At 43.5% G+C, this 18,841-nt stretch overlaps 1 protein-coding gene across 1 annotated transcript in view; it reads left to right on the top strand.

The window, feature by feature from the left end:
• The first annotated feature begins 2,592 nt into the window (after positions 1-2,592).
• ANXA3 (annexin A3) overlaps positions 2,593-18,841 on the top strand; it is a 131,886-nt gene continuing 115,637 nt past the window's right edge. The window contains exon 1 of the mRNA XM_069743197.1: positions 2,593-2,831. The gene's annotated coding sequence lies outside the window, so the exon portion shown is untranslated. The remainder of the gene's footprint in view (positions 2,832-18,841) is intronic.

The raw sequence follows: 18,841 nt of genomic DNA, 5'->3' as shown, positions 1-18,841 counted from the left end.
AAATAAATAAGGCAGCACTCTGTAGCGCCAAAACTTGCAAACATGAAATATGAAAATTGAATTGCAATACTGCACTAGAAATATGAAAAATTTATAAAGTTTAGTGCATAAATTGGCCAATTAATGTGTACCTTGTAGCCACGATAAGGCATTTCTAGTTTACCAGGACCTAGCAATGCCTTTCTTCTCTTAGAATAAAGTCTTCATCTGTATGGTAACATGAATCCTCTGTTAGACTAAAATCTATATCTCTGTGGAGTGGTAGTGGTCCTGCTGTGATTAAAAACACCTGTGGCTAAAAGGAGGAGTACTCAGTCAGAAGGCTAATGAATACAAATTTAAAAAAACTGACCGTCACATCCAAACATAGATTAAGTGTGAACAGGTGCTGAACCTAGAGTCACCAACTCATATACAATCAAATAAATAAGGCAGCACTCTGTAAGGCAAAACTTGCAAACATGAAATATGCAAATTGAATAGCACTACTGCACTAGAAATATGAAAAATTGAGAAAGGTTAGCGCATAAATTATCATGTGGATACCTGCTATGGCTTTAGGATATAATTAACATGAAAACCAATTAAAATAGTAACATATCACTTACTGAAGCAGTGGAAAAATCTGTGATCATAATAATAGCAACATAGATCTCCCATTTAGAACAATAGAGGGTGGTTTGTGGGCGACATTCATGCAGATTTTGGTGCAGAATACAATTGGAAATCCACATGGCAAACACTGTGAATTACCCTAATCCCATCTAATAGCAACTTTTGTAGCAGCGGTGGTGTGACACCCATGCAATTCTTTCCTTATTTTACTGCATATTTAACTGTTACATGACTAAGGCTGGGTTCAGATGAGTGTATTTCTTGATCTGTATATAAACCACAATGTCTGAATTTATCATGGATTTCCCAACAAGAACTTGCAGCCTCAAAACTGTCTATTTGGTTTGATCAGATGAATGTATGATTAGTCTGTGGCTGCCATGAACTGGACGCGGATCTATTATAGCCAGTGTACAGAACGATTGTCTGTGTAGAAAAAAAAAATTACATTATGTAATAATTTGGGTAATTTTACAGAAAGTAATAATGCATGCAATATAAAGGCAGCTTCTGCACCTGCCTGCATTGCAGATGAACGGACAGAGCCAGTAACATTTGCAATTAGTACTTGTGACTGACTTGAGTTTCGATATAATCATCAGAACTTAGCCTTAGGGCTCATACAGACGAATCAGTCCGGTCTCAGACTGCAATGCACGGACTGGCCGGCAGCTCTCCTGACCCCAGCGTGGCAGCCTGACAGACATACATGAAGCTACCATGCTCCGATCGGGAGATTCACAGCCAGTCTAGAGCATTGCGCTCCAGGATCGGACAGAATTACACGGACATCTGAGTCTCAGGCTGGGAATTCAGACTGTCCGGCAGCTTTCCTGACCCAAGCGTGGCAGCCTGACAGACATACATGAAGCTGCCATGCTCCGATCGGGAGATTCGCAGCCAGTCCAGCGTATTGCGCTCCGGGATCGGACAGAATTACACGGACATCTGAGTCTCAGGCTGGGAATTCAGACTGTCCGGCAGCTTTCCTGACCCAAGCGTGGCAGCCTGACAGACATACATGAAGCTGCCATGCTCCGATCGGGAGATTCGCAGCCAGTCCAGCGTATTGCGCTCCGGGATCGGACAGAATTACACGGACATCTGAGTCTCAGGCTGGGAATTCAGACTGTCCGGCAGCTTTCCTGACCCAAGCGTGGCAGCCTGACAGACATACATGAAGCTGCCATGCTCCGATCGGTAGATTCGCAGCCAGTCCAGCACATTACGCTCCAGGATCGGACAGAATTGCACAGACATCTGAGTCTCAGGCTGGGAATCTGGACTGGGAGAGCCGTGGTCAGTCAGGCATTGAGGGTCATAGCACATATATACGAAAAGCGGCTTAGAAAGCATTAGCCAGCTCACCAACCAGACCAGCAGTAATGGAGCACGAGTCTGTCTTGATCCAAACGTCCAGCAACAGCAAATCCAACAGAAAATAGATACTCCAGCTCCGATAAAAACTTGAAATCTTTAATAATCCAAATGGTTAAAATAGATAATCCTTACATGTGGTGGACCAGACAGGTGTTTGTAATAGATAAGGCTACGCGTTTCGACCTAAATCGGTCTTACTCATGCCGGTCGAAACGCGTAGCCTTATCTATTACAAACACCTGTCTGGTCCACCACATGTAAGGATTATCTATTTTAACCATTGAGGGTCATACACAGATTGTGAAATATGTCCGCCTGAACATGGCCTAAGGCTTTCTGTAGCTCAGGTCACATGTAGGACTGGTCTGCTGTGCGCTGTATTCACAAGTTGTCTAGAAAAGTGGAGGGAAATCAGCAAAGATCCATTTTACTTAAACCATAATTGTCATTGTGTGACTGGCACCCTGGTTTTTCTCGCTAATGCCCGGATTATTGCCAGTCAGTGGCACTGGGGTATAAACTGGTTTAGGAGCCCAATGCTGCTATACCCCGCCCTATCACTGCACCGGCTGCCGCCTCTGGAAACTTTGTCATCCCATATAACCGCCATCACAGATCGCCTCAGATTCGGTAACGTTCCCCTTCCTGAGGTGAGGCGCGGTGCACGCCGGGAGGACAGCACATTGGGTAGGTGTGGAGCCGGCCGCTCGTCATCCCTCCTGCAGCAGGGGGGAAGTGGCTGCTCGGGTGCGGCTGTTTGGGTGCTGCCCTCCAGACAGTCCTCGGCTGGCGGAGGAGAGAGCGGCCGCATCCTCGTCCTACAGCTGCTGGCACGGGTGAGTCCTAGGGACTGATTTACCTCGTATCCCCGTCATGTATGCCATCATTACAGGGAGGGAAAGTTGCAGAACTTGTGGATATCTGTGAGTGGGACCTGACAACTGGCTGATGTGTGGGTATCTTTGCAATCCTGCCCCGGGTGTCGGGAGGACATGAGACTGATGTTATGGCTTTAGGTTATTGAAAACCAAATCTAAAAGTAACTATTTAAAATGTATAAAAGTGCAAGTGTGAACATAGTCTAAGGGCACGTTCACATGCAGCGTTATTTACTGCACAAAAAAACAAAGTGTTGGCAGGAAAAACGGTAAATACTTCTTTACGTGCAGTTTTTTTTTCACCCCATTCATTTGTATGGGTGAAAAATGCTGCATAAACCGGAATAGACTTGGAGTGGATTTCAAAATCGTACTAGCTCAAGAAAAATTCAAAGAGAAAAAAATTCAGCGTATGAATTTGAGTTTTAAAAACTCATTTCCTTTGCTGGCTCTGTAAAATGTAGCGTTTAGTCCACACACAAACTCACTGGAAAAAACTGCTGCAAAATGCCATTGTGTGAACATACCCTTGAGCTGGATTAAGAATGGGTATATGAAAAATAGTCTGATTTTGATCCAGGAAAAAAAAGTAATTTTTATACATCATTTTTAAAACCAATATGTTCTCCTAGGTTGAAAGATGGCAATGGTATGAATTGCGATATTTTTTTTTGCACTTATAGAATAGGTGAGTCTCATCGGAAATAGAAAAGAGAATTGTAAATTGTTATCTGCGCGCCCTAGTCATTAACCTTGGTCCATGATCTGTCTGACATTAACCATGCATATTACACGTTTGAATGAACCCTTGGAACAACTGTAAGTGAGATTTCCTAAGAATGTTCGTTCCCGAATTATCAGAGTATGTTAACAGGCTGACAATCACGTGACGAACCTGCAAAAGGCTAGTTCGTCAGATTAACTTTTTAAGCTTGCTGAAAAATTATTGTATTTGGCGGCACATCATCTTTTGAAAACAAAGTATTTGCTACTGAGAACAATGATACCTTAGGCGTGCAAAACGATCATATTAAAAATTGGTCTGTGCACATGGAAGTGCTGTAGGATTGGGGAAACGGGCTGTTAAAGGGCATCTGCGAGTAGGAACAACCCTCCTAAGCTGTCTATGGCTATGTGCACACGTTGCGGATTAGGCCTAGGAATTTCTGGTGCGGATTCTGCCTCTCCTGGCAGAAAATGCACCAGCAGACTTGTCGCGTTTTTTGTGCGGTTCCGCAGCGTTTTTTTGTGCGCTTTTGCTGCAGTTTTATTGCGGCTTTGCTGCGTTTTTTACCCCTGCGGTTTTCTATAATGGAATGGGTACAAAAACACTGCAGATTCACAAAAAAGAAGTGACATGTTACTACTTTTAAGCCACAGCGTTTTTCCGCAAAGTGTGCACAGCATTTTTTTTTTCTCATTGATTTACATTGTACTGTAAAACAATTGCGGATCTGCAGCGTTTCTGCACCGCAAAAAAACGCTGCGGATCCGCAGAAAATCCGCAACATGTGCACATACCCTATATTGGCATGTAGGTCATAGATGCTGAATAAAACGATTACTTAATATCTGCCGTCCGATGTCTTATTCCATAGGTGGCATAGGAGAGTTAATACTAGTGACAGATTCCCTTACAAGCACTGCGGATCAAATTACATGTTGCTAATTTGCTTGTGTTTTATCGTCCACAGGTTTGCAAGCGTAAACCCTCTTACCCTAATGCTATGTGCACACGCTGCGGATTTTGCTGCGGACCCGCAGCGTTTCCGCAGCTGCGGGTCCGCAGCAGTTTCCCATGAGTTTACAGTACAATGTAAATCTATGTGAAACGCAGTCCGCAGTGCACATGCTGTGGAAAAAAACGCGCGGAAACGCAGCGGTTTTACACCTGCTCCATAATAGAAAACCGCAGTGGAATCCGCACAAAACCGCGGTAAATCCGCAGGAAAAACGCAGCGTTTTTGCCCTGCGGATTTATCAAATCCGCTGCGGAAAAATCTGCAGAGGACCATTCTACGTGTGCACATAGCCTTATAGGTGAAGCTCTAGTGCATGTTCCCACGGTCAGTAAACGCTGCGGGTTTGACGCTGCATACATCCACAGCGTCCAACCAGCCGGCCAGATGTTGCAGCAAAGTGGATGGGATTTCAAGAAATCCCATGTCCAATATGCGTACACCGACACCCGCGGCTACCCTGGGGATACAGACATGCGGCCCGTCTTTCCAATCCGCAGCATGTCTATTTATCTTGCGGATAAATATCACCAGTCCAATATATTGGGCTCAGTGATTCCACACGGTTCAATGAACACATGCGGAATTGCCTGCGTTCAAAAGCCAGCAGCGCTTTGGACGCTGCGGACATGTGCTGCATCCAAAGCGTTTGCAATTACTGACCGTGGGGACGTAGCCTTAGTCTGTGTTCATACATACAGTTGTGTGAAAAGTGTTTGCCCCCTTCCTGATTTCCTATTTTTTTTGCATGTCTATTACTTAAATATTTCAGATCACCAAACAAATTTAAATATTACACAAAGATAACAAAAGTAAATACAAAATGCAGTTTTTAAATGAAGGTCTTTATTATTAAGGGAAAAAGAAATCCAAACCTACATTGCCCTGTGTGAAAAAGAGATTGCCTTTTTTAAGAATGAAAAAAGGAATAATATTTGGCCACTGTGAATGCTCTAGTGTAAATACTTACGGTAAGTAAAAGAGGAGACCTGTACCATAATCCATATGATAAACACAATTAACAAAAGTAAAAAAAAAAAACACACCCAAAGAAATGATCAAAAGGTCATATAGAAAAATGATATAATTGAAAACTCAATCTTATCGCGCAATGAACGCGGCTCTTCATATTCAAATATTTTTTCTATGTGCGGCTCATTTACTTGGCTGAGTTTGAGACCCAGGTCTACAACCTGGCTACGTTGTATTTTTTTATGCTGTTATATTGCATCAGTCTCAAGCTCAGTTTCTCTTTATGATCACTTTTATAGAAAAATGATACAAAGTGAAGAATTGTGTCTTGAATAAAGCCTAATCACTCAGGGTGTGTGCAGAATGTTTAGTTTACTGGAGTGTGGGAGAGTTGACATTCTTGCATCACATCCTGAATGGATTGGTAACAGGATAGGCAGGAATTTGTGCTTCAAGGCGTAACACTGAAAATCCTGGCCTCCAGTCAGATCAAAATTAATATCCCATGGAGGTCTGGATTTGAAATGATACTCCAAATCAAAGTGGAAAATCAAATTACAGGCTTCAGTGGAAGTGTCTAGAGACAAGGAAATGATGCTCAGTAGTGTGTGTGGCCTCCACGTGCCTGTATGACCTCCCAACGCCTGGGCATGGTCCTGATGAGGTGGCGGATGTCTTCCTGAGGGATCTTCTCCCAGAACTGCATTAAAGCAGCCAATTCCTGGACAGTCTGTGGTACAACGTGGCGTCGGTGGTGGAATGAGACATGATGTACTCGATTGGATTCAGATCTGAGGAATGGGCAGGCCAGTCCATAGCATCAATGCCTTCATCATGCAGGAACTGCTGACACACTTCAGCCACAAGAGGCCTAGCATTGTCATGTATGCGAAGGAACCCATGGCCTAGTGCACCTGCATATGGTCTCACAGTGAGTGTGAAGATCTCATCCCGGTACCTAATGGCAGTCAGGGTACCTCTAATGAGCAAATTGAGGGCTGTGTGGCACTCCAAAGAAATGCCTCACCACACCATTATTGACCCACTGCCAAACTGGTCGTGCTGCAGGATGTTGCAGACAGCAGATCGTTCTCCACAGCGTCTCCAGAACTCACATGCTCAGTGTGAACCTGCACTCATACGTGAAGAACACAGGGTGCCAATGTTGAATCTGCCATCTTGGTGTTATCTGCAAATACCAGTCGCCCTGCACGGTGTTAAGCTGTAAGCAAAACACCTACTCATACCACCCTCATGGAGTCTGTTTCTGACAGTTTGAGCAGACACATGGATGTTAGCGGCCTGCTAGAAGTCATTTTGCGGAGCTCTGGCACTTCTCTTCTTGTTCCTCTTGTTGCACAAAAGAGGAGGCGACATTCCTGCAGCTGGATTGTTGCCCTCCTATGGCCCCATCCATGTCTCCAGGTGTACTGGCCTGTCTCCAGGTATCTGCTCCATGCTGACAGACACAGCTTCCCTTCTTGTCACAGCTCGCATTGATGTGCCATCCTGGATGTGCTGCGCTACCTGAGCAACTTCTTTGTGTTGTAGACACCACCTCATGCTACTGTACCTCTAGGGGTGAAAGCAATGACAAAATGCAAAACTGACCTAAACACCAGCCAAAAAGGATAAGAACATAGAAATGGTCTGTGGTCACCACCTGCAGAACCATTCCTTTTTAAAGGGTTGTCTTGCTAATGTCCCATCATTTTTACCTGTTGTATGTTCCATTTGCACAACAGCAGGAGAAATTGATTCACAATCTTGGTGGCTTCATAACCGGACAGTTTGATTTCACTTTAGTGTGATTGAGTTGGAGGTGGGCCGATTTCACACATCTGATATTTCCAGAAAAAACAGTACTGGAGATATAAGTATCCGTGTGAGTAATATTTGCGGCACACATATGGCAACTGTGTGCCGCATCAGTACCACATGTACCGGTGCCTGGGAAGCATCGGTACTGTTAGCGCTGTTCCCCAGTGCTGGGTATTGAAGACCGCTCTCGTCACTCTCCCCTGCTTGTTCTGTGATCACCGCGAGCAGGGGAGAATGCTGAGTTATGTTCAACTGATAAGGCTGGGTTCACATTGCGCTATGGTGGTACGTTTAACGGACTTCGTTATAACGCGGTGTAACATAGTCCGTTAACGCCGCCATAGACTGCAATGTCGGGCGCATCGCTAGCGCACGCCCACAATGGGCGATGTGCCGTCATTGAACGTCGGACCCCGAGAAGCGGGCTGCAGCGTTTCCAGGTCCGTCACTGCTAGCCCTGATAGAGCTAGCAGATGCTCTATCTGCGCTAGCGCCATGCAAACACTGGCACTTGCGTTACAGTAGCCCGTTAGCGTATGTGCTGAACGGGCTGCTGCTAATGCAGTGTGAACCTAGCCTAACAGCGAGAGCAGGAGACGGCTGATGGAACTACTACTGTCATCAGCCTATATCTGCAGAGGCTAATAACAGTGATATTAGGCTGAGGCTGATGGGACTATTCATCAGCCGCCGCCTCTGCTATAAATAAAACGGCATGGGTTCCCCCTGTATTTTTGATAACCAGCCAGGCAAAACTGACAGCTGCGGGCTGCAACCCTCAGCTGTCAGCGTTATCAAGCCTGCTTATCAATAATAGAGGGGTCCATATGCTGTTTTTTTAAATTATTCAAATTTGACAAAAATGGTGGAGACCCCACGTTGTTTTTTTTAATCAGCCTTTCTAAACCAGACAGCTGGGGGCTGGTATTCTCAGGCTGGTAAGGGCCATGGATATTGATTCCCTCCAGCCTACAAATAGTAGCCTGCAACCGCCCAGAAAAGGTGATATCAACCTCACAAATATATATTAGATGCGCCAATTCTAGTGCTTTGCCCTGCTCTTCCCACTTGCCCTGTAGTGGTGGCAACTGGTGTTCATATTTGTGAGGTTGATATCACCTTTATATTGTCTGGTGACATCAAGCCCATGGGTTAGGCTAGGGTCACATTGCGTTTTAGTGTGAGCGCTAACGGACAGCGTTGCACGGCGAAATTAACGCATTTCAACGCGCCCGTTAGCGCTCCCATAGCCCGCAATGTAACCAGCGCATTGCTAGCGCGTGTCCTTCTAGGCACGCGCTAGCGATGTGCCGGTCTTTTGCAGCGCGCCTCGGACGCTGCTTGCAGCGTCCGCGGCGCGCCCGAGGTCCGTTCCCCGCTCTCGCAGATCGGGGATCTGCGAGAGCGGGGACGTTCACGCGACCCCGAAATGCGGCCCCTTAAAAACATTGCGTTAGGGCAATCCGTTTAGCGCTAGTGGATTGCTCTAACGCAATGTGACCCTAGCCTTAGTAATGGAGAGGAATCTATAAGACTGTCCATTACTAATCCTATAGTTATTGTAAATAAAGATACAGCAAGTATAAAATCTTTTATTTGACAGCCAAAACACACTTTTCCATTTTTATTTAAAAATAAGTTAGGTGAGTATAACGTCCATTCCATTGAAGCCATCATCTCCTGTAAGAAAAAAAAAAAACAACAACCATATCACACACCTGTCTGTTGTTCTGTCCCATGCTGAACTTTGATCTGTGGTGAACTCGGTGACTGCTGAGGTCACTGCAGTTCATTGGCCCTGCTGGGAACTCAGCCTCAGTGACCCACAGTAACCTCAATGAGGTTACCATCGCTCACTGATGCTGCACTTGCAGCAGCTCATTTATCAGTGGTTCTCAGCCTGGACGGGTGCATCTTTCGTGCCTTCCAGGTTGAAAACCATTTATCCCTAGACATGGATTACGGGACAGAATATCAGACAGGTGAGGGATATTGTTTTTGTTTTGTTTTGTTTTCTTACAGGAGATGAGGGCTTCAATGGAATGGGTGTTAGGTGAGTGTTTTATTTTTAAATAAAAATTGAAGTCTATTTTGTTATCATTTCATATAAAGGACTTTATGACTGCTGAGTGTTTATTTACAATGCAACTATGGGATTAGTAATGGATGGGTGTCCTATAGACGCCTCTCCATTACTAAGCCGTGTGCTTAATGTAACCAGACAATACAAAGGTGAAATCAACCTCACAAATGTTACCCCACTTGCCACAGCTGGGCAAACCTCAGAATTGGCGCATGTAATAGATGTGCATTTTCTGGGTGGCTGCAGGCTGCTATTTTTACGCTGGGGTGGTCAACATCCATGGCCCCTTACCAGCCTGAGAATACCAATCCCCAGCTGTCTGCTTTAGCAAGGCTGGTAGTAAAAAAATGTGGGGACCCCACGTCATTTTTTTTTTTCCTCATAAACTAGTTTATTAATTGAGAACAGCATATACAGTGGGTACGTAAAGTATTCAGACGCCTTTAAATTTTTCACTCTGTTTCATTGCAGCCATTTGGTAAATTCAAAAAAGTTCATTTTTAACATTAACCCCTTCACCCCGAAGCCCGTTTTCAACTTCCTGACCAGGCCATTTTTTCAATTCTGACCACTGCCACTTTGAGGTCACAACTCTGAAACGCTTCAACGGATCCTGGTGATTCTGAGATTTTCTCGTAACATATTGTACTTCATGGTAGTGGTAAACTTTATTCGATTTGACTTCCATTTATTTATGAAAAAACAGAAATTTGGCGAAAATGTTGAAAATTTAGCAATTTTTAAACTAAGTTTTTATGCTTTTAAATGAGTCATATCATACAAAATAGTTAATAAATAACATTACCCACATGTCTGCTTTACATTAGCACAATTTTGGAAACATAATTTTTTTGTTAGGAAGTTATAAGGGTTAAAACTTGACTATCGATTTCTCAATTTTTATAGCAAAATTTGCAAAACCATTTTTTTTTTTTAGGGACCACCTCACACTTGAAGTGACTTTGAGGGGACTATATGACAGAAAATGTCCAAAAGTGACACCATTCTAAAAACTGCACCCCTAAAGGTACTCAAAACCACATTCAAAAAGTTTATTAACCCTTCAGGTGCTTCACAGGAATTTTTGGAATGTTTAAAAAAAAAAAATTCAACATTTAACTTTTTTTTCACATTGTCTCTTCAGAGAGGAAGAGGACTAGAACTCTAGTGCCACCTATTGGAAGTAGCAATCCTAACAGTCAATGTCAACCCTTTAATGAGCCTTGTCACATGACATGGATAATAGCCAAACCAGAATCTCAATTTGCAGACACTGTGTTTCGGGGTACTGCCCCTTGTCAGTGCAAAGTGGAGATCTGGTTTGGCTGATTGAGAGGGGTCTGACCGGGATCCAAGAAGTATATCCTTGCGGAGAGTGACATGATAAGCATCTCGAGGTGAGGAGACTTAAAGCCGCAATGCTCCTCTGGGAAATATGCAAATTGTCTCTTCAGAGAGGAAGAGGACTAGAAGTCTAGTGCCACCTATTGGAAGTAGCAATCCTAACAGTCAATGTCGACCCTTTAAAGGGACACTGTCACCTGAATTTGGAGGGAACAATCTTCAGCCATGGAGGCGGGGTTTTCGGGTGTTTGATTCACCCTTTCCTTACCCGCTGGCTGCAATATTGAATTGAAGTTCATTCTCTGTCCTCCATAGGACACGCCTGTGCAAGGTAAGATTGCCTTGTGCAGGCATGTACTACAGAGGACAGAGAATGAACTTAAATCCAATATTGCAGCCAGCATGCAGCCAGCGGGTAAGGAAAGGGTGAATCAAATACCCGAAAACCCCGCCCCTATGGCTGAAGATTGTTCCCTCCAAATTCAGGTGACAGTGTCCCTTTAACGAGCCTTGTCACTTTTTTTTTTTTTTTCACAAAATTTTTTACTTCAGATCCAATTTGTTTTTTTTTACCAAGGTTAACAGGAAAAATTGGACCACAAAAGTCGTTGCACAATTTGTCCTGAGTACGCCGATACCCCATATGTGGCGGTAAACCACTGTTTGGGCACATGGCAGAGCTTGGAAGGGAAGGAGCGCCATTTGACTTTTCAATGCAAAATTTGCTAGAATTGAGATCTGACAAGATGTCACGTTTGGAGAGCCTCTGATGTGCCTAATCAGTGGAAACCCCCCACAAGTGACACCATTTTGGAAAGTAGACCCCCTAAGGAACTAATCTAGATGTGTGGTGAGCACTTTGAACCTCCAAGTGCTTCACAGAAGTTTATAATGTAGAGCCGTAAAAAATAAAATCTATTTTTTTTTTCACAAAAAATGATCTTTTCGCCCCACGTTTTTTATTTTCCCAAGGGTAACAGGACAAATTGGACCCCAAAAGTTGTTGTCCAATTTGTCCTGAGTACGCTGATACCCCATAAGTTGTGGTAATCCCCTGTTTGTGTGCTCGGAAGGGAAGGAGCACTGTTTTACTTTTTCAACACAGAATTGGCTGGAATTGAGATCGGATGCCATCTCGCTTTTGGAGAGCCCCTGATGTGCCTAAACAGTGGAAAACCCCCCACCCCCCAATTTTAACTCCAACCCTAACCCCAATGCACACCTAAGCCTAATCCCAACCATAACCCTAACCACACCCCTATCCCTAATCCCAACCCTAACCATAACCCTGACCACACCCCTAACCCCAACACACCCCTAACCCTATTACGAGTTCTAATCTCAACCATAACCCTAACCACACCCCTAACCCTGACACACCAATAATCCCAACCGTAATCATAATCCAAACCCTAACTTTAGCCCCTAACTTTAGCCCCAGCCCTAACCCTAATGGGAAAATGGAAATAAATACATTTTTTTATTTTATTTTAATATTTTTCCTTAATTAAGTAGGTGATAAAGGGGGGATTGATTTACTATTTATAGCGGGTTTTTATAGCTGATTTTTATGATTGGCAGCTGTCACACGTGAAGAGACGCTTTTTATAGCAAAAAATAGTTTTTTGCATCACCACATTTTGAGAGCTATAATTTATCCATATTTTGGCCCACAGTCATGTGAGGTCTTGATTTTTGGGGGACGAGTTGACGTTTTTATTGGTACCGTTTTCGGGCACATGACATTTTTTGATCACTTTTTATTCCGATTTTTGGGAGGCAGAATGAACAAAAAGCAGCAATTCCTGAATTTCTTTTAGGGGGTGCGTTTATACCGTTCCATGTGTGGAAAAATTCATAAAGCAGCTTTATTCTTCGGGTTAGTACGATTACAGCGATACCTCATTTATGTCATTTTTTTAATGTTTTGGCGCTTTTACACAATAAAAACTATTTTATATAAAAAATAATTGTTTTTTTGCATCGCTTTATTCTGAGAGCTATAACTTTTTTACTTTTCTGCTGATGATGCTGTATGGCGGCTTTTTTTGTGGGACAAGATGACGTTTTCAGCGGTACCATGGTTATTCATATCCGTCTTTGATCACATTTTATTGCACTTTTGTTCAGCAGTATGATAAAGAATTGTTTTTTGCCTCGTTTTTTTTTTTTTGCGGTGTTCACTGAAGGGGTTAATTAGTGTGATAGTTTTATAGAGCAGGTTGTTACGGACGCGGCGATACCAAATGTGTACTTTTATTGTTTTTTTTTTTTTTTTAAATTTACTTACATAAATGGATTTATTGGAAAATATTTTATTTTTTTTCTTTATTTGGGGATTGTTTTTTTTTTTTTTTTTTTTAATACATTCTATTTTTTTTTTACTTTCTAATACTGTCCCAGGATGGGACATGACTATATTTCATCAGATTGCTGATCTGACACTTTGCATAGCACGGTGTCAGATCAGCGATCTGACAGGTAGTGCAGGACCTCGGTGAAGGACCCGGAAGGAGCCCCGCGGCCATTTTAGATTTTAGATCCGAGGACTCCTTTCAGAACACCGGAACAACGCGAATGCATCACGTTGTTCCGGTGGGAGGGCGCACGGAGCCCCCATTGGCAGGGAGCCCCCCGTTGCCCCGATCGTGGGCATTCCTGCGGGGTGTCAGCTGTCACTGTGAGACCGCGCGATCGTGCCGCCGTACTAGTACTGCGGTTTGCAGGATCTCACTTCCCACAGAGCAGTACTAGTACGGCACATGTTGGGAAAGGGTTAATGTACACTCTGCACCCCATCTTGACTGAAAAAAAGCATAAATGTAGAAATTTTTGCAAATTCAATAAAAAAAAAGAAACTGAAATATCACATGGTCATAAGTATTCAGACCCTTTGCTCAGACACTCATATCACATGCTGTCCATTTCCTTGTGATCCTCCTTGAGATGGTTCTACTCCTTTATTGGAGTCCAGCTGAGTTTAATTAAACGGATAGGATTTGATTTGGAAAGGCACACATCTGTCTATATAAGACCTCACAGCTCACAGTGCATGTCAGACCAAATGAGAATCATGAGGTCGAAGGAACTTGCCAAAGAGCTCAGACAGAATTGTGGCAAGGCACAGATCTGGCCAAGGTTACAACAGAATTTCTTCAGTACTCAAGGTTCCTAAGAGCACAGTGGCCTCCATAATCCTTAAATGGAAGAAGTTTGGATCACCAAAAGTCTTCCTAGACCTGGCCGTCCAGCCAAACTAAGCAATCGTGGGAAAAGAGCTTTGGTGAGAGAGGTAATGAAGAACCCAAGATGACTGTGGCTGAGCTCCAGAGGGAGATGGGGGAAAGTTCCACAAAGTCAACTATCACTGCAGCCCTCCACCAGTCAGGCTTTTATGGCAGAGTGGCCCAACGGAAGCCTCTGCTCAGTGCGACATATGAAAGCCCACATAGAGTTTGCTATAAAAAACACATTAAGGACTCCCAGACTGAGAAATAAGATTCTCTGGTCTGATGAGACGAAGATAGAACTTTTTGATGATAATTATAAGCTATATGTGTGGAGAAAACCAGCACTGCTCATCACCTGCCCAATACAATCCCAACAGTGAAACATGGTGGTAGCAGCATCATGCTATAGGGGTGTTTTTCAGCTGCAGGGACAAGACGACTGGTTGCCATTGAAGGAAACATGAATGTGACCAAGTACAAAGATATCCTGGTTGAAAACCTTCCCGAGTGCTCTGGACCTCAGACTTGGCTGAAGGTTCACCTTCCAACAAGACAATGACCCTAAGCACACAGCTAAAACGACAAAGGAGTGGCTTCAGAACAACTCTGTGACCATTCTTGACTGGCCCAGCCAGAGCCCTGACCTAAACTCAATTGAGCATCTCTGGAGAGACCTGAAAATGGCTGTCCACCAACGTTCACCCTCCAACTTGACGGAACTGGAGAGGATCTGAAAGGAAGAATGGCAGCGGATCCCCAAATCCAGATGTGAAAAACTTGTTGCATCATTCCCATGAAGACTCATGGCTCTACTAGCTCAAAAAGGTGCTTCTACTCAATACTGAGCAAAGGGTCTGAATACTTATGACTATGTGATGCTTAAGTTTTTCTTTTTTAATTAATTAGCAAAAATTAGTACAGTTCTGTTTTTTTTTTTTTCAATCAAGATAGGGTGCAGAGTGTACATTAAGGCTAAGTGCACACGTTGCAGAATTGCCACGGAAATTTCCGCGGCAATTCTGCAACTCCTGCCGCGGGTATATCACATGCGGAATTGGCATGCGTTTTGCAAGCGTAATTAGCTTGCAGAATGCTAGCATTTTCCAAGTAATCTGTAGCATGCCTATGCAGCATCAATAGTAATAAGATCTAATGTTAAAAATGATTAAAAAAAATATAAAAATAGTTATTCTCACCTTCCGACGGCCCCCGATCTCCTCAGCAGTGCACGCGGCGGCTTCCGTTCCCAGGGATGCTTTGCGCGAAGGACCTGGGATGACGTCATGTGACCGCATCATCATCCCAGGTCCTTCGCACAAAGCATCCCTGGGAACGGAAGCCGCCGCATGCACCCAACAGTCTCCTCTCCTCCACCCTGGGTATCTTCCGCACATGATCCGTTTACTTCCCGCATGGTGGGCATAGCCCCATGCGGGAAGTAAGCTGATCAATGCTTTCCTATGTGTGTGGAATCCCCCGATTCTGCAAATTAATGAATATGCTGCATTTTTTTTTTTCTGGAATGCATTTCCGCTTCGGAAAAAAATGCAGCATGTGCAAACAAAATGCGGATTGCATTCTGTTAATAGGCTGCTTAATGTGAGCGTTTTTTTTTTTTTTTTTTTTTGCATTTTTATCGTGTTTTTATAGCGAAAAATACGGAACGTGTGCACACAGCCTTAAGGGAGTCTGTCACCCCCAAAATCGTATATGAGCTGCGGCCACCGGCATTAGGGTCATTCTGTAATGCTGTAGATAAGCCCCCGATGTAACCTGAAAGATGAGAAATAAAGGTTATTTTATACTCACCCAGGGGCGGTCCTGCTGCGGTCCGAGTACGATCGGCATCGTAGTCCGGGTCCAGCGCCTCCTATCTTCATACGATGACATCCTCTTCTTGCCGCGGCTTAGGCGCAGGCATACTTTGCCTTGTAGAGGACAGAGCAAATTACTGCAGTGCGCAGGGGATGGAAAAGGTCAGGTTTTTCTGTTTAATGTTGATGATTATGGCTTACATCCAATGAAAACCCAAAAAGTCATTATCTCAGTAAATTAGAATAATTAACAAAAAACACCTGCAAAGTCTTTCTAAGCATTTAACCCTGCTGTTATGTTCGGTCAAAAATGACCATTTTTGAACTTTGATATTTTTTAAAAACATGCTCTCGCCTACCATAGAAACCTTCAAAAAGGACCTGAAGACTCACCTCTTCCGACAAGCCTACAGCCTGCAGTGATCCTGAAGTTACTGAACCGCCGCACAACTTGCCCTACCCTCTCCTACTGTTTCATCACCCATCCCCTGCAGACTGTGAGCCCTCGCGGGCAGGGTCCTCCCTCCTTATGTACCCGTGTGCCTTATTTGCTCATGTTTAATGTACTTGTCTATATTTGCCCCGTATTCACATGTAAAGCGCCATGGAATAAATGGCGCTATAAGAATGTATAATAATAATAATAATTATGCGGTTCTGAAACTTGTGGTTACTTCTATTTTCCTAATCTGAGGGGTTCTTTCTAAGGGTACTTTTTTTGGGCTTAGTTTTTGCGCCACATTTTTTTTACACTTGTACTGTTCCCGGTCAAAAATGACTGAATAGCTTTTATGCTAATTTCAGCCATTTTTTGAGTAACACAAATGAGTTATAATTTCTTTTGAGACTACTTTATTGCATCTACTACTGTTTATGAAGTAAACAGTTGCTTTAGGTGCAGATTTACACATGCTTTCAGTACAAACCATGTGCATTGGCTTTCAGTACAGTTCTCAGTTCTGTGCAATTTTTTTTCTCTGTATGTTATTTACCCTGCTTGAATGTAAACAATAGAAGTGTGAAGATTTTCTGAAAAAAACACGATTTTTATTTTTACTATTTTTTTTCAATAAGCCCTTGTAACCTTTATAAACACAAAATAAGTAAAATATATATATATATATATATATATATATATATATATATATATATATATATATATATATATATATATATATATATATATATATATATATATATAATTTTTTTTTTTTTTTTTTATATATAATGACCAACCATGTTCACTGTTGTGAATTCTGTGGCCAAGCTCCCTCCTGTGGTCGTGAGTGGTACTTCGGCTGGTTCTGTCTGAGCTTCCTCTGGTGGATGAGAGTGGTAGTGCGGCTTCTGAGTTTCCTTCCTCAGGTGATGAGGTTAAGTCGTTAGGTGCTGCTCTATTTAACTCCACCTAGTGCTTTGATCCTGGCCTCCAGTCAATGTTCTAGTATTGGTCTTGCTTTCTCCTGGATCGTTCCTGTGGCCTGTCTATCCTGCATAAGCTAAGTTTTGCTTGTGTTATTTTTGTTTGCTATTTTTTTCTGTCCAGCTTGCTATATTGGTTTTTCTTGCTTGCTGGAAGCTCTGGGACGCAGAGGGAGCACCTCCGTACCGTTAGTCGGTGCGGAGGGTCTTTTTGCCCCCTCTGCGTGGTTGTTTGTAGGGTTTTGTGTTGACCGCAAAGCAATCTTTCCTATCTTCGGTCTGTTCAGTAAGTTGGGCCTCACTTTGCTAAATCTATTTCATCTCTGCGTTTGTATTTTCATCTCAACTCACAGTCATTATATGTGGGGGGCTGCCTTTTCCTTTGGGGTATTTCTCTGAGGCAAGGTAGGCTTATTTTTCTATCTTCAGGGCTAGCTAGTTTCTCAGGCTGTGCTCGAGGCGCATAGGACTGGTCAGGAACGCTCCACGGCTACCTTTAGTGTGGTTGGATAGGATTAGGGATTGCGGTCAGCAGAGTTCCCACGTCTCAGAGCTCGTCCTATGTTTTTGGTAATTGTCAGGTCACTTTGTGTGCTCTGAACTTCAAGGTCCATTGTGGTTCTGAATCACCTGTTCATAACAGTTCACATACTGTATAATAATGCAACAGGTATTCCCCCAAAAAAATTTAAGTAGCTAAAACAGCATTTTAATAGGTCCGGTCAAAAACCGGAGCAGTACAAGTGTATAGTGGAAACGAATAGAACAGCAGGGTTAAAAAGGTCCTTTAGTCTGTTTCAGTAGGCTCCATAATCATGGGGAAGACTGCTGACTTGACATATGTCCAGAAGGCAGTAATTGACCGTCTACAAGGATGGTAAGCCACAAAGTCATTGCTAAAGAAGCTGGCTCTTTTCAGTGTGCTGTATCCAAGCATATTAAAGGGACACTGTCACCTGGATTTGGAGGGAACAATCTTCAGCCATGGAGGCGGGGTTTTGGGGTTTTTGATTCACCCTTTCCTTACCCGCTGGCTGCATGCTGGCTGCAATATTGGATTGAAGTTCATTCTCTGTCCTCCGTAGTACACGCCTGCGCAAGGCAATCTTGCACAGCGCAGGTGTGTACTATGGAGGACAGAGAATGAACTTCAATCCAATATTGCAGCCAGCATGCAAGGAACGGGTGAATCAAAAACCCCGCCTCCATGGCTGAAGATTGTTCCCTCCAAATCCAGGTGACAGTGTCCCTTTAAAGAAAAGTTGAGTGCAAGGAAAAAGGTGAACAAGCAATCAGGTTCAGAAAAGGTCATTCAAAAAATTGGGGAAGATTCACAAGGAGTGGGCTGCTGCTGGAGTAATTTCTTAATGAGCCACCACCACACACGTATCCCGGACATGGGGTACAAGTGTCACATTCCTTGTGTCAAGCCTCTTTTGACCAATAGACTAGGCCAGAAGCGTCTTACCCCTGGGCCAAGGAGGAAAAAGAACTGGACTGTTGCTCAGCAGTCCGAGGTGTTTTCAGATGAAAATAAATTTAG

The sequence above is a fragment of the Ranitomeya imitator genome, chromosome 1 (assembly GCF_032444005.1).
Source record: "Ranitomeya imitator isolate aRanImi1 chromosome 1, aRanImi1.pri, whole genome shotgun sequence".
NCBI classification, from domain to species: Eukaryota; Metazoa; Chordata; class Amphibia; order Anura; family Dendrobatidae; genus Ranitomeya; species Ranitomeya imitator.
The sequence above is the reverse complement of the archived record's forward strand: the minus strand, read 5'-3'. Positions and strand labels throughout refer to the sequence as shown.